Here is a 15,480-nt window from a genome sequence, read left to right as displayed (position 1 = left end):
ATGTCATTTGCAGACAGAGGTACTTTTACTTCTTCCTTTCCAGAGTGTATGGCTTTTATTTATTTTTCTTGCCTAATTGCTCTGGCTAAGATCTTCAGTGCTACATTGAATATAAATGGCAAGGGGGGCATCCTTGCCTTGTTCTTGATCACAGAGGATAAACTTTCAGTTTTCACCGTTGAGTATGATGTTAGCTGTGGACTTTTCATATATGGTATTGATTATGTCGAGGTAATTTCCTTCTATTCATAGTTTGTTGAGAGTTTTTTTTGTTTTGTTTTTAAAGATTTTATTTATTTGATAAGAGAGGGAGAGAGAGAGAATGTGCACACGCACACAAGCAGGGGGAGCAGCAGAGGGAGAGAGAGAAGCAGGCTCTCCACTGAGCAGGGAACCCAACATGGGGCTCAATCTCAGGATCCTGGGATCTTGACCTGAGCCAAAGGCAGATGCTTAACGGATTGAGCCACCCATGTGCCCCTATTGAGAGTTTTGTATGATGAAAGGGTATCGATGCCTTGTCTGCATCAATAGAGATGATCATGTGATTTTCATCATTTGTTCTGTTAATGTGGTGTATTACGTTGATTACCTATGTTGAACCATCCTTGTATCCTAGGGATAGTTCCCACTTGGTCATCATGTTTGATCCTTTTAATGTGCTGTTAAATGTGGTTTGCTAAGACTTCATTTAGGATTTTTGCCTATATATTCATCAAGCTTATTGGTCTGTGGTTTTCTTGTAGCGTCTTTTTCTGGTTTTGGTATTAGAGTAATGCTGGCCTCATACAATGACTTTCCCCCTCCAATTTTTGGAAAAGTTTTGGAAGGATTGGTGTTTATTCTTCTTAATATTTTTTAAAGATTTTATTTATTTGAGAGAGAGAGAGAGACAGAGAGCACAAACAGGGGGAGCCGCAGAGGGAGAGGGAAAGCAGGATCCCTGCTGAGCAGGGAGCCCAACATGGGGCTCAATCCCAGGACCCTGTGATCATGACCTGAGCCAAAGGCAGACACTTAATTGACTGAGCCACCCAGGTGCCCCTATTTTTCTTTAAATGTTTGGTAGAATTTACCCAAAACCATCTGGTCCTGGGCTTTTCTTTGTTGGAAAGTTTTTGATTACTGATTCAATCCCCTTACTAATCTGTTCAGATTTTCTTTTTCTTCACTGTTCAGTCTTGGGAGGTTGTATGTTCATGGGAATTTCCCCATTTCTTCTAGGTGCCAAGATGCCAATTTGTTGGCATATAATTACTTAAGGTAGTCTCTTACTATCCTTTCTAGTTCTGTGGCATCAGTTGTAATGTTTCCTCTTTCATTTTTTATTTTAATTTTGTTCTCTCTTTTTTAGTCTAGCTAGAGATTTTTTTCATTTGTTTTTTTTTTTTTTTTCAAAAAACCAACTCTTCATTGACTTTTTTCTTTTTTTTTTTTTTTTAAAGATTTTTTATTTATTTATTTGACAGAGAGAGACATAGCGAGAGTAGGAACACAAGCAGGGGGAGTGGGAGAGGGAGAAGCAGGCTTCCCGCGGAGCAGGGAGCCCAATGTGGGACTTGATCCCAGGACCCTGGAATCCTGACCTGAGCCGAAGGCAGACGCTTAACGACTGAGCCACCCAGGCGCCCTGACTTTTTTCTATTTTTTTTTTTTTTATCTCTACTTCATTTATTACTACTATAATTTTACAGTTTCCTTTTGTTAATTTTAGGCTTAAGTTTTTCTTTTTTCTGGTTCCTTGGGGTGGATTTTGAGAGTGCTCTTTTTTTTTTTAATGTTTTTACTACTATGAACTTCCCACTTAGTCCTGCTTTTGCTGCATCCTGTAAGTTTTTATATATTCTTTTCTTTCTTTCTTCCCCCTCCCCCAGTTGTGTGTGTGTGTGTTTTATTGATGCTGATGCTCAGGCCTTAGCTGTGTGCTACCGCAGGGGGTATAGCCACTCCTTCCACTGCTGCCTCTTGGTCTTCAGGTTTTCGTCTTCCTTGTTCAGCCAGAAGTGCATGGCATATGTCTTCTTGGTCACAGATCCAGGGGTTTGTACTTCTTACCCTTGTAGAATTTCCGAGATTCTCTTTCTGAGTCTGGTTGATGATGGTGAGAACGTGGGCAGTGGATTTGCGGACTACTTGGATCTTGGAGAGCTTGGAAGCCATGCTGCCTGTCGCTTTGGCGATGCACAGGTGGGATAGCTCCCCCTTCAGGTCTTCCAGCTGTTTAAGCAGCTCCTCCTCCTTGATGCTGCAAATGTCTGGAGCCTTAATTTGGGCCATGTCTGCACAATCTGCTGCTGCTGATGATGGAAAGAGGACTGTATATTGTTTTCATTTGTCTCAAGATATTTTCTAATTTCTGTTTTGATTTCTTCCTGACCCAGTGGTTATTTGAGAATATGTTGCTTAATTTTCACATATTTTCCAGTTTTCTTCTGTTACTGATTTCTAGTTGCATACCGTTAGTTTGGATAAGATACTCGATATGATCTCAGCATTATTAAATTTGTAAGATTTTGTGACCTAACATGTGCCCCATCCTGAAGAATATCTGTATACATTTGATAAAAATGTGTTCTGTTGCTGTTCAGTGAAATGTTATAAATATGTCTGTGAGGAACATTTAGTCTATAGCATTGTTCACGTCTTCGGTTTTCTTCTTGATATCTGTCTGGACATTCTACCCATTATTGAAAATGGGGTGGTGAAATTTTCTATTGTTACTGTGTTGCTGTCTGTTTCTCCCTTCATTTCTATCATTCTTTGCTTCATACATTTTATGTGCTGTGATTTGGGTCTTTAAATATTTTCAAATGTTATATCTTCCTGGCCAATTGACCTTTTTATCATTATATAATGTTCCTATTTGTTTTCTCTCGGGATTATAGTTCTTTTGTGTTTCTTAACATCTCTTGCTGTCTTCCTATGTGTTTTGTTGATTTTTTTTTATAGTGACATGCTTTGATTTCTTTTTAATTTTTTTTGTGTATCTTCTCTAGGTATTTTCTTTGTGGTTACTGTGGGCTTACATGAAACATTTTACAATTATAACAAACCTGTTTTAAGCTGATAGCGGCTTAACTTCAATCTCATACAAAAATTCTGCTTTTTTTTTTTTTTTTTAAAGATTTTATTTATTTATTTATTTGAGAGAGAGAGAGAAACAGCATGAGAGGGGATAGGGTCAGAGGGAGAAGCAGGCTCCCCGCTGAGCCAGGAGCCCGACGTGGGACTCCATCCCAGGACTCCGGGATCATGACCTGAGCTGAAGGCAGTCGCTTAACCAACTGAGCCACCCAGGTGCCCCAAAAATTCTGCTTTTACTTCTTCCTTCCCCACGCTCTATATTGTTGTTATCACAAATTACATTTTTTTGTGTTGTATATCCATTAACATTTTATAGTTACAGTTTTATAAATACTTGGTTTTTAAAGTTATATACCAGAATTAAAATGATTTACACAGCATTGTTACATTATTATAGTATTCTGTGTTTGTATATATATATTTCCCATTACTGGTGAAGTTTATATTTTTGTATGCTTTCCTGTGGCTGTTTAGTGTCTTTTTGTTCAGCTTGAATGACTCCCTTAAGCATTTTCTTGTAAGGCAGGTCTAGTGGTGATGAACTCTCTCAGTTTTTGTTTATCTGTGAAAGCTTTTACTCATTTTTGAAAGGTAGTTTTGCTGGATATAGCATTCTTGGCAGGCAAGTACCCCCCCTCCCCCCCGCAGCAGTTCGAATATTTGCACTCTTTCCTGGTCTGCAAGTTTTCTGCTGAGAAATCTGCTAATAAGTTTATGAGGGTTCCTTTGTACATGACAAGTAATTTATCTTGCTGCTTTCAAAATTCTTTGTCTTTGACCTTTGACTATTTGATTATGTGTTTGGGTACAGACTTTTTTGGGTTCATCCTGTTTTGGATTCATCCTATTTAACTTCTGTTGGGTTTCTTGAATCTGGAAATCTGGATGTCCATTTCCTTCCTCATATTTAGGAACTTTTCATTAAAAAAAAAAAAAAAACACAAAACTTTCCCTTTCTCCCCCCCCCCCCCCCGCCCCGGGACTCCCATAATGCATATATTGATTTTTTTGATGGCTTTCTTTCTTTCTTTCTTTCTTTCTTTCTTTCTTTCGTTGTTTTGTTTTTGTTGTTCCTGTGACTGGATAGTTTCAAACAAATGTTCAGAATTGCTCATTCTTTTTCCTGCTTGATCAAGCCTGTCATTGAACCTCCCTAATGAATTACTGCATTCTTAAATTGAGCTCTAAAATTTCTGTTTGGTTGTTTTTAATATTTTTGGTTTCTTTGCTGAAATTCTTATTTTGCTCATGTATCATTTCATGATCTCATTGAGCATCTTTATGTCAATCATTTTGAATTCTTTGCCAGGTACTACATATACTTCTGTTTCTTTAGGGTTGGTTTTGGAAATTTATTGTCTTTCCTTGACTGGGCCTTTCTCTCCTGTTTCTTTGTGTTCCTTATAACTCTCTGTTGGTATCCACACATATAAAAAAATCGGTACCTCTCCCAGTCTTTCTAGGCTGGCTTCATACATGGAGAGATTGTCACCATTCAGTGCAGCTGGAGATTCTCAGGGCTCTCAAACCTTTTCTGTAGATGTGTCTTTTCTGGACGTGAGCATGTAGATACCTGATTAGAGGGATTTCCTGGGGTTTTTTGTTTTGTTTTGTTTTGTTTTGTTGTTTGTTTTTAATGAGCTGTGATCTCTTACTCCCTCTGGTGTCTGTCTCCTGTACTGTGGTTCCTCTAAAGGAGCAGCACACGTTTTGTTCTCCGCATACCCCAGGCACCTAGCAAATGCTGGTTCCCATCAGCACCCTGTGTTGAGCTGGACAGAAACTAGCAGTGTGTTGGATGCATGCTCCACTCTTCTCTTTTTCCATTGTTGAATTTTTAACTTCATGAATTTTATTTTTCATTTCTAAAAGTTCTCAGTATTTTTCCCTCAAACCAGTCTGACCTATTTTAGAGCCTCTTGGTTTTTGTTTATTTTTGTGATTTCATCCTCACTTCCTTAAACATTTGACATATAGTTATTTACTTCCTATATCTGGAAATTCCATTATATGAAGTCCTTGGGGCTTTAACTTTACTGTTTGTGTCTGTTGATTCTCATCCACTGTGGCTTGTTTGTTTCTGTATTTGCTGGTCTTTGTGAATGAACTTATATTTGCCTGATTTTTATCTTGTGAAACTTGGGGGTCTAAACTGAGGACAACTTCCTCTAGAGAGGCTTTGTTTTACTCCTACTGACCTGGAACCTTTTTTAAAGGATTTATTTTTAAGTCATCTCTACTCCCCATGTGGGGCTCGAATTTACAAGCCCAAGATCAAGAGTTGCACACTTTACTGACTGAGCTAGCCAGAAGCCCCTGACCTGGGACATTCTAGTCTCCTAAAGGGGTCCCAGGTCAATGAAGGAGTTTTATGTTCTCCAACCTTGTAGTGAGTCCAAAGCTTAATATTTGGACCCCAGGGCAGTGCTGGGTTTTGTAGCTGCTTTTAGCTGGAGTTTTTAAATGTTTATTTATTTTTCCCTTGGATGTTTCTCTTCAAGCCCAGCAGTACACTTTAAATATGTTTTATCTTGGAGAACCCTTCACATTATCTTGCCTACTATACTACAGAAAGACCAGAATAAATTCTTTGGAAATGGTTTTGTTTCCAAATGGAAACGTTCAGAAGTGTCCATACTTATGTGATTTTACTACCCTAAATTACATGTCATTTCTGAATTTCTCATCTGCACACTTAAAAATGTGGACAGTTTTCTAACTTGTTTATAAATCTTCTAGATCAAAAATCTTAGTAGATTTTGGAAACCATTTGTTATAGTTATTAAAATGATTAGTTTTCAAAAAGTGCTGATTGTCCTCAGGAAGGTGCCTCCTAACATGACTTTTATAAAAAATTTTTGCATAAATGGTAGATGGATTGAAATATGAATACAGTCATTGAAGTCAAGTGTCAACATAAACTGAACTTACAATCAGCCCTTCAGATCTTAGTATCACGAATTGTAAGCCAAGATATTAAAAATCAAGATACATATTAATATTACATAAAGTTTAATCACTGAAAAGTTTGTACCATTGAAGTTTAATATGTTTCCAAAAATTTTATCTTTTCAATATTATATGTTTTAATGTAATACATGTGTAATTTTTGTCAATATTCCTATAGTAGCCCATAGTTAAAGCTTTTAAAGATAGGGTACTTGATCTAAAGTTTGGAGACCATTCTATACAATAGAGTCTAGCATTGTTCTAGAATTCTCTGAGTCAACTTTTTCTTCCTAAGTAAATTGAAAATACTTTGAGGTCAGGGACTACTTCCAGTATTATTTCTGTATATCCTGTATTACCTCCCATAGCATTTGGCATATTTTTGGCACTCAGCAATTTAATAAATCAAGGACTAGTTTATTCATTTATTCTCTAGTGACTTTATGAGCCAGCTTGGGAGATCATTTCCAATTCACACTCCCTGACCCCTGCTCTGTTCCACTCTGTACATACTCCGTTTCTCTAGGGTGAGATCCAGAAATCTCTCTTCTTAAACCTCTCCATTATTCTGATGCTGGTGTTCACTGATAGGTTTTGAAAAAAACACTGATTTATGTGATGATGATCATGATTGCATTATAATCTCATCTTTTGGCTAAAATGAAAAAAGGCATTACGGTTGCTGGTTATGTTATAGAAAGTGGGGTGGGAGAAGTGATGAATCAGTCCTTTCAGGAGATGATGACAGCAGTAGGAAAAAACAGGGAATTGTCTGTCTTGGAGGTAATAAGGTACACGTGTGTGGAGTTTGTAGGTGTAAGACTGAGGAAGGAGGTAATGAGGAATTTCATGTTCTTCTCTCAGCTCTATGTGGTTAACCATATTGGGGGAGGTGGTGCCAGCAAAATAAAGGAGTCCACTGTATAGTGCGCGTTCTTCTGAGAAAGTATTATTTAATACTGTTTTGACCACTGTATCCGTTTAGTTCAGGTTGTAAACAAATCGGAAGCTGAGACAAAATCCAAAGTTTTAATGAACTACCTGTAAAGGATATGGTGATAGGTTTATTTTAAATCTTTAAAGCATGCCTACCTTTCGTTTGGGGATCAACAGTGCTACTTTCACGATTTCAAAAGAGGGTTTGCTTTTATTTCCTTTCTTACTTATTTCATCTCAACTGGAGACGAAAGGGGATACAAAGGCAAATGAAACCTGTTCTGCCTTGGAGTGACTCAGAGCCTGACGGGGAGATAGACACAGAGACAAACAAGTGCAGTAGAAAGTTACAGTTCTTGTCATCTGAGTGATCAGGACACAGAATAAAGAAGGGGGGGAGGGGGGAAGGGAGCACTCAAGAAAGGTTCATGGCCTTTGAACTAAGGCTTGAAAGATAAGTCCTGCTTTGCCAGGTGGCTCTGTGGAAAGGAGAAGAGAATACTGGGCTGAAGGAGCATTAAGCACAGAGGCCCTGAGTGTGCTGTTGAGAGGAGGGGGTGGTAGCCTAGGGGAGCGGGCAGTGAGAGGACCAGGCAGGAGACTAGCCAGGGCTTTGCGTGTCTCAGCAAGAACTGGTCGTGGGCCGTGGTAGCCCTTGGGTGACTTAAGTAAAGGTCCAACATAATTAGATTTGTATTCTGTGTATGCTTAAGTGTTTTAGAAACATACTAGTTTTTAAATTTAGTGACCTCGGGCACTGGCTGGCTCAGTTGGTAGAATATGTGACTCTTGATCTTGGGATGGTGAGTTCAAGCCCCAAATTGGGTGTGGAGACTACTTAAAAATAAAATCTTTAATTTTTTTTTTTTTTAATTTTGCGACCTGCATTCTCAAGATCCATGAAAGCGCTTTGAATCTGGTATTTTTAAAACTTGATTTGGTATACCGGAAAAGGGTTTAGTAAAGGGGAGATGCCAGTGCCAGTGACTAAGACTCACTCCTTGAACCAGACTTCAGGTAGGTTCCTCTGAGCCTTGTTCTCAACTAGGTTTTGATTTGGCCTTCATGTCTGCCCTGTCCTTGCAGGGCCTGCACAGCCCAATCTTAGCAAGGAATTCTGCTAAGTCACTTAAGTGAGAATCCTCCCACCCTTGATCTCTGACCACCCCAGCTATCTAATCAAGTTCCTCATCCCCCCAGCTTGATGTCAAAGTTGTTGGCCTGCCTTCAGCAAGCACCCTCTTAGACCAGTTTAGCAGGAGTCCCATGACCCTGAGGTCTCGTCTTAGTAATTTTCCATCCACTCGCCTCAGCTCTGAATCCCCAGCTGTTTTTACTGTATTCAGAACTGATCTCTCTCCCCTATCGCAATACCCCTGGTGCAATAATCTTGAATAAAGCCTTTCTTACCATTTAGCAAGTGTCAGAATAATTATTTCTTTTTAACACCAGTTAAGGAAAAATTCCTGTTTCATAATGAAATCCTGAACACATTTTACTGTGATAGTATGTATTGGGAGTAAGGTGAGAGAAGCCCACAGTAACCATAAGAGTATTAGTAGACCAGAAAGTAGAGCCTCTCCAGACTTAGGGCAGAAGGATAGTGTGACATAAAGGGACTAGGACAGGGATTTAGCAAAGGCTGGGGTTGGTAATTCATTATTCTTTCATGGTGTCCTGTCTGTGATTTTGATAGACGTGGTGACTACAGTTGACCTGAGGGGGATGATTATTTCGCCGGTTTAGCTGGGGTCAGTCTTTTAACCTCTCTTTGTTTCTTCTGATGCTTACTGGTCCATCTCATTTTGGTGCTTATCTATAAACCTGTAGTGCTCTTTTCTATAGAGATGATTTATTACCTGAACAGCACTACTAAGTCATGCCACTGATCCTTCTGGCCACTCTAAATTCTTTCTGATTTCTGCTTAAGTACCAAAAACTAGAGGGAAGTAAGTTATGTACTAGCGGCCACTTGTGTAACCTGGGGAAATAAGGAAGTAACTGTTCAGTAAATTCTTAAGCATGACCGCCCAAAGGACATGCTAAGTAGGGAAGCCTTGAGGAGAGAAGGTTGGTACCCGCTTGGGTGGTTGATTACCTCTGCCTTTCTCTTTTCCCTTCCTTTCCAGGCAAGGAGAGAAATCAAGGGGAGGGAAGAGTATGTCGGGAAGGAGACTCTGTTCTCTGTTCTGCCACAAGTGAATTATTTATCATGTTTCTGGTTCTATCTCCCATGTGCTTTATGACAGTACTTTCAAACTGTACTGTGATTTCCTTAAACCCTGTCCCACGTATAATGCTGCAAACTGCTTGAAACTAGGAACCCGGGTACTGATTCCCGTATCAGTCCAGCTGCAGTGTCTGGCATAATTGGCTTTCAGAAGTTTTCAGAACTGTTTGCTGTGTTTTATAAAAAACAGCAAGAAAATGTCAGTAAAATACTTAAAGTACTTTAGCACGGTGCTGTGCACGTAGTAGCTGCTTGATGGGTGTTTAGTAAATATATACAATTAAGATTCACTCATTCTCTGGAAAATTTTGAAGTACTTTTAAGAATCTGAAGTGCAGGGGCGCCTGGGTGGCTCAGTCGTTACGCGTCTGCCTTCGGCTCAGGTCATCATCCCAGGGTCCTGGGATCGAGCCCCACATCGGGCTCTCTGCTCGGCGGGAAGCCTGCTTCTCCCTCTCCCACTCCCCCTGCTTGTGTTCTGTCTCTCTCTGTCAAATAAATAAATAAAATCTTTAAAAAGAAAAAAAAAGAATCTGAGGTGTATGTAGATACAGTATTTGCTTTTTACATTCTGGTCATTTTTTTTAATGAACATCTGAGGTGTTTTGCAGAGAGATTTCCTTTCATCCCTGGCATTCATGTTTATAACCTAAAGTCATCAGTTAAATTTTTATTGTACTTTAAAAAATTTATGCAGAAAGTGTATTGACATTTAAGGTGATATGATTATTAGCTTATGTTAGGGAAAAATTACTGGATTTTGTTAGATTTACTAAATATATCAGAACCTGAAGGTCTCAGAATAAAGCTTTGACTACTAGAGTGTTAAATTAAATAAAATCTAATGATTTAAAGAACAAACATCCATTGTAATTTCTGGCATGAGTTTGCTGTTAGGTTTTTTGTACTCGTGAGAGTGAAAGAACTAGGAAGTTCTGAAAGAATTTAATACCGTATTTTTAGATATAATTTAAGCACATGTTTTCTTTTTATCCCCTGGGGACTCAGTTGTGTTAGCTCATAATATCTTCTGGCAAGCAGTAGTGAGAGACCTCCCAGAGGACGTTCTTGGGGGGGGAGGCGGGTAGGGGAGTATCTCAGGAAGGAATGCCTCTAGAAATAAAATACAGGCTCAGTGGCTCCCTGTCTACCTCCTGAAGGGGAGTGATTGCCCCTTGTATCCCCAGTTCAGATGTAAAGGCAGTAGAACTTCTAGGTTATGGGTATGTGCTCTGGAGTTAGACTATGTGGGTTCTAGTCCTAGCTCTGCCATTTATGAGCTCTGTGATCTTGGGAAGCCACTCATTTTCTTTCTTTATTCTTTATCTGTAAAATGTAATAACAACAGTGCCTACCTTTTGGGTTGTTGTGAGGTTTAAATGATTGAGCATGTCCAATGCCCTTAGAATAGTGCCTGGCACCTAGTGGAAGGTATGTAAGCGTTAGCTCCTCCTGCTGCTGTTGTTAGTAGTCGTGGTGGTGGTGGTGGTGGTACATTGAGATAAAGGAAGTAAATATGCCAGAGTTTTAAGTGTTTACCTCAGGGTTGCTGGATATACATGATTTTAGTTTTTTTAAAGTTCTGTATTTTAAATCATGGATTTATATTCCTTTTTATACTAAAAATTATTAAAATTATAAATGTACAGTGTGAGGTATCACTTCCTGGTTTGCTAGAATGCTTGTATTCATGTAAGAAAGCCAGGTGGGAAGCCAGATTATCTGCAGGTGGCTCAGTGAACAAGGTATCGGAGCAGGGTGCCGAAGAGGATAGGTGTGTGGTGACTTTGGTGTTCTCAGTGGGAACAGACATACCTGTAGGGTTGTGTAATGTTTAAGAGGACCAGCTTGTAGACAGGATATCCCTGGGGTTAATTTATTCCCAGCTTAGTCATTTATAAGGTATATAACAGTAGGCACATTTCCTTATCCGTAAAATGAGAGTAATACACACCTGGTTGGGTGGGTTGTTGGTTTTCAGTTACCAGGTGTACATATTGCATACTTTGCAATAGCAAGTGTTCAGTGACGGTACCAAGGAAACAAAGAATCAAAGAACCAGGATGATGAGGAAATTCACATTTGCGCCTGGGGATGTATTCTTCTTCCTACCCAGTGGTCATAAAATGCACAACTAAACTCACGTTCTTGGGGGTTCCCTTTTTCCCATGCTCACCATTTTCTTCATGTCAGTACATTCATTCTTCAGGCTGAGGACAAATATACTTGGATTGATTACTGCTTTAAACATGCTAATGGAGTCTCTCTCTTGAGACTGCATTGAATTTACTGAACCCAAATATAAAGACAAGTCTTAAATCAGGCGTTTACATGTTGAAGATAATTTTGATAATGCCATTGTGTATGCTGGAATATAGAGTCTTCTTTTGTCTTTTCTGAATCATAGTGCTTATATTTTTGCCCCTTAGAAGTTACAGAAAATAACTTGTTGAGCAAGGTTTTGGTGGATTTGTGAAAAGTTCTTCTAATTCTGTGTTTGTCCTCCTTTTCTTTTAAAGAAATACATTTCTCTTCATCTTTCTAAAAATAATACTTGATAGGTCTTTTTTTACTCAGGGGACTTAATTTCACCTTAGTCAAGTTTCCATAATAGTTAAATTAGAAATACAAGTCCCATGTTCATTTACTTTTAAAAGGGAGAACATTGCAGTTTTACCTATATTATTACATCTGAGTTCAGCTGGGGAAGCGGAATCCTGTGAGCTGTCTAGATTAAGGCTTTTACTGTGGGATTAAAGTTACACAGTGGTTTAGTATTCTGTATATGGTTGCTGCTTTGGAGTCTGGTATTAAGAGGCTGAAACCAACAGCACCATCCGTCAGAAAGAAACGATGAACAAGAGGTGGGAGAGAACAGGACTCTGGAGTCTGTGAGGACAAAAGGGAACGCGTTTCTCTCTCGCTGCTTTCCAAGCTCTGAGGTGGTGACCTGCAGGATAAGCTGATGCCCTTCGTCACAGAGTTGCCTGAGCACCTGGACTGGGATTCTCATGAGCCCAGGCAGGTGCTCCAGCGGGAGTTGGAGAGCAACGCAGTCTGACTCCTGCGCCATGCTCACAAGACGTGCCCGCAGATCATCTGTACTAGGATGAGCTCTGGCTGTGTCTGGCTCGGCACTGACCTTCAGAGCCTATCAGTGGCCACTGTCTTAGCTCTGCCTTTCAGATCTTGTGCACGTGTCTCTTGTGTCCAGTATTAACCCAGGACCTTAGAGGGAAAGGACTTTTGGGAAACGCAATTCCAGCTTAGCTAAACTCACATACCAGAAGTCATCACAGCGTACCCCATGTCACCTTGGCCATCCCTTTGAAGTATGGGATTTGCCACACTTCTTGTAACCATGGTTAACTTCCAAATGAAGATAATAGCAAGCTTATGCTTTTGCCTAATATGATGCAGCCATCCTAGGTATACCAAAAATATGCTAACCCTCTCCTCAAAAGAAAGTATGAAGTCCCTTTATCCATCTCTGGGTGATGTTCATTTGTCTTCTGAGTCACATTCTTGTTTTTATATCTTGTAATCTCAGTATTGAAATACAAAGTTATCTAATGTTAACACTTCAATATTAGGTGACATGGAAATGGGGAAAGAGCATTAAAAGAAAGAATTGGTTAATTTATACACAAATATATTCATACCAAAATAAGAGATACTCCTAAATATTACAGTCCTTGTTTCTGCAACTGGTCATGTGGTTACAGATGGTATTTATAATTACCTTCTTCTACTAATTCCATGTTCCCTTTGCCTTCAACAAACACCTGAGTGATTATAATTCCTTGCCTGGTGAGGTAGCCCCAAACTTGATTCCTGAAGAGTCTGGGCCATCAGAAATCATGCCTCTGTTGGGTTATTGTAATTTTCCATTGACTTGTCTCAGGACAAGGGAGTAATAAGAGGTACCCCAGAGGATCTCCTACATTTAAACATATTCCTCCTTAAGCCATTATGTAATAGCAACTCACTTTCCTCTGGATAGTCGGGATCATTCACCCTAGCCAGTATAATAACCCTCTTCTTTGCCTACTGATTCACTGCCATGAAGCAGTCTCAACTTGCAATGTAATGGACCATTGCTGTGACACCTGGTGGAAACATCCCTGTCTTAGGTACTAAGACTTCTATGCTAGCAGAACACAAAGTTGCAGAGAGTAGAAAGAAAAAAATTTTCTGATGGATCCCTAAGGGTGACAGGGAGAGGAACTACTCCAATTTCTATCTTTTGATTCCTGGACCTCTGAATCCCGGCTATGGGAGAAATAGTCCTCTGTATTAGTCACCCATTCAGAGTACGTATTGCATCCTGGAAGATGTTATCCCAGCTCTGCAAGGTGTTATTACCCAGCTGGCATCATAACAGAATCTTTAAAAGGCCATTCCACTGGTTTCTCAAGTCAGCTGCTTCGGGGTATTAGGGATATAATACGAACAGTGAATTCTTCAGGCATGAGCCCATTGCCATGCTTCATTTCCTATAAAACTAGTTCCTTGCTTAGAAGCAATGCTGTGTGGAATATCACGGTGGTGGAAATGTATGCTGTAAGTGCAGCACGTGTTTATTCCAGTGAGATCAAAAACACTGCCCCTTCTGTGATGAAAGTAGTCTTATTTCATCAGCCTGCCACCAGGTAACTGGCTAACTTCAGCCGCTCCTCCTGGGAATCGGGGTGTCATTGGGGGAGCTCAATATTATTCTCTGCAGTTGGCAGATTAGCTTTGGTGAGTGTTGTTAGTCCATGTTGCTAGGAAGATGGGTGGCTGGAGAAAGCGGCCAATATCTTTAGCATGAGTCATCTCTGGTGAGTATTCACACGGGACACAGCCATCGCCGCATGCTGTGCTCATTCAGGGAGACCTATTCACATTCTTCTTCCTTGTCATGAATTTTCAAATCCTGTTCCTTCTCAGTCCTTGATCATTCAGCCAAGCCATGAGCGCCAGTCTGTGAAGCTCTGTAGATCCATACTTGACACTCTCTTTGTAGGCAAAATGAACAACCAGGTGCACTGCTTAACGTTCCACCCCCTGGGGGATTTTCTGTTCGCCCCGGTTCCTTCCGTGCTGCCCAGAGTTGGACTGTGGTGCTGCCCGTGGTCCCTCCTGCGTTGGTTCACCTCCTGCGCGGTGCCAGTGTATCGTGCAGAACCAGCTGGAACCTGGGCCGGAAGTTTTTAGTACATTTATCAACAGGTCTCCTCGGGAGTCCACAGATACGGATGTAGACAAAATAAGCAACGTAGCAGGAATGTGGATCATGTGCAACTGGCCTTGTACCTTCAGGACTTGCTCAAGCCTCTCTCATATGTGATGTCACTTCCATTTGATGGTGGAATGTTGCTGTGTGAGCCCAGGTTTTATTGGCTTAATGATATCAGACAACACCCAGGTCCTAATGGGAAGCTCACATTGAGTGGAAACTTGCCTCCCCATGGCAAGCCAGAAGGTTCCCCCAAAGAGAATGGTTATCTCCAGAGGATGGCATAGCTTTGCTCCAAAATGTTGAAAGTTTGCCTTGTGAGTCACATGTTGGGGTCCACCAAAGGCTCAGTACTTGATTTCTCTGTACCCCAGTCTTCAAGCACCAGTGAGTTTTCTGGGTTCCAATGGTAGAGTAGCTTGTTGACAGCCCTAGACCCTATTTTTCTGGCCCCTATTAGAAAACTGGCAAGCTTTCAGGTTATTTATGCTGGTGATGAAGTATATTTTACTTTCAAAATTCATATCCATGGTGTCTCCTCTTTTAGGTGTTAGAGGGACCAGATGCAGCAATTTGTTCTTCACTCAGATCTCAACAGATCCCAGACTATTAGATTCTTAGGAATTTCACTGAGGAGGCAGACCCCTGAATTTTTTTGGGATTTATTGCCTACCCTTTGGCACACATGTATCTTACCAAAGTGTCTCGAGTAGTTGTTAACTTCCTGCTTAGCTGATCCAGGCAGCATAATATTATCAACATAATAGACCAGTGTGATGTCCTGTGGAAGGATAGGTGATGAAAGTCCCCACACACTAGGTCAGTGGTTCTCACTTTTGCCTCCCAGAGGACATTCAGCAATGTCTGGAGACATTTTTGGTATCACCAATCTGGGGCAGGCATCTGGTGTATTGAGGCATGGAGTGCTGTTAAGCACCCCATCATGCACAGAACAGCCCCCTGCAGCAAGGGGTTATCTGCCCCCAATTGTCAGTGGTGCTGAGATGAGAGGCCCTGGACTAGATGGTGTCTTAGGCTGGAATTCTGAAGCACCCTGCAG

The 15,480-nt window shown here is 40.5% G+C and overlaps 1 protein-coding gene and 1 pseudogene across 14 annotated transcripts in view; one reads left to right on the top strand and one right to left on the bottom strand.

Moving 5' to 3' along the window:
- MARK1 (microtubule affinity regulating kinase 1) overlaps positions 1-15,480 on the top strand; it is a 127,561-nt gene that overhangs the window by 8,712 nt on the left and 103,369 nt on the right. Inside the window, exon 1 of one of the 14 annotated variants that reach the window (XM_064593861.1) lies at positions 3,280-3,297. The exons of the other annotated variants lie outside the window; for them this stretch is intronic. The gene's annotated coding sequence lies outside the window, so the exon portion shown is untranslated. Of the gene's footprint in view, positions 1-3,279; positions 3,298-15,480 lie in introns of those variants that run through there. 14 annotated transcript variants of the gene reach the window in all.
- LOC123845930 (large ribosomal subunit protein uL29-like) lies at positions 1,926-2,277 on the bottom strand (annotated as a pseudogene).

This window comes from Mirounga angustirostris, unplaced genomic scaffold (assembly GCF_029215605.1).
Source record: "Mirounga angustirostris isolate CCGP_5_RB_7025 unplaced genomic scaffold, mMirAng1.0.hap1 SCAF_6, whole genome shotgun sequence".
NCBI classification, from domain to species: Eukaryota; Metazoa; Chordata; class Mammalia; order Carnivora; family Phocidae; genus Mirounga; species Mirounga angustirostris.
The sequence above is the reverse complement of the archived record's forward strand: the minus strand, read 5'-3'. Positions and strand labels throughout refer to the sequence as shown.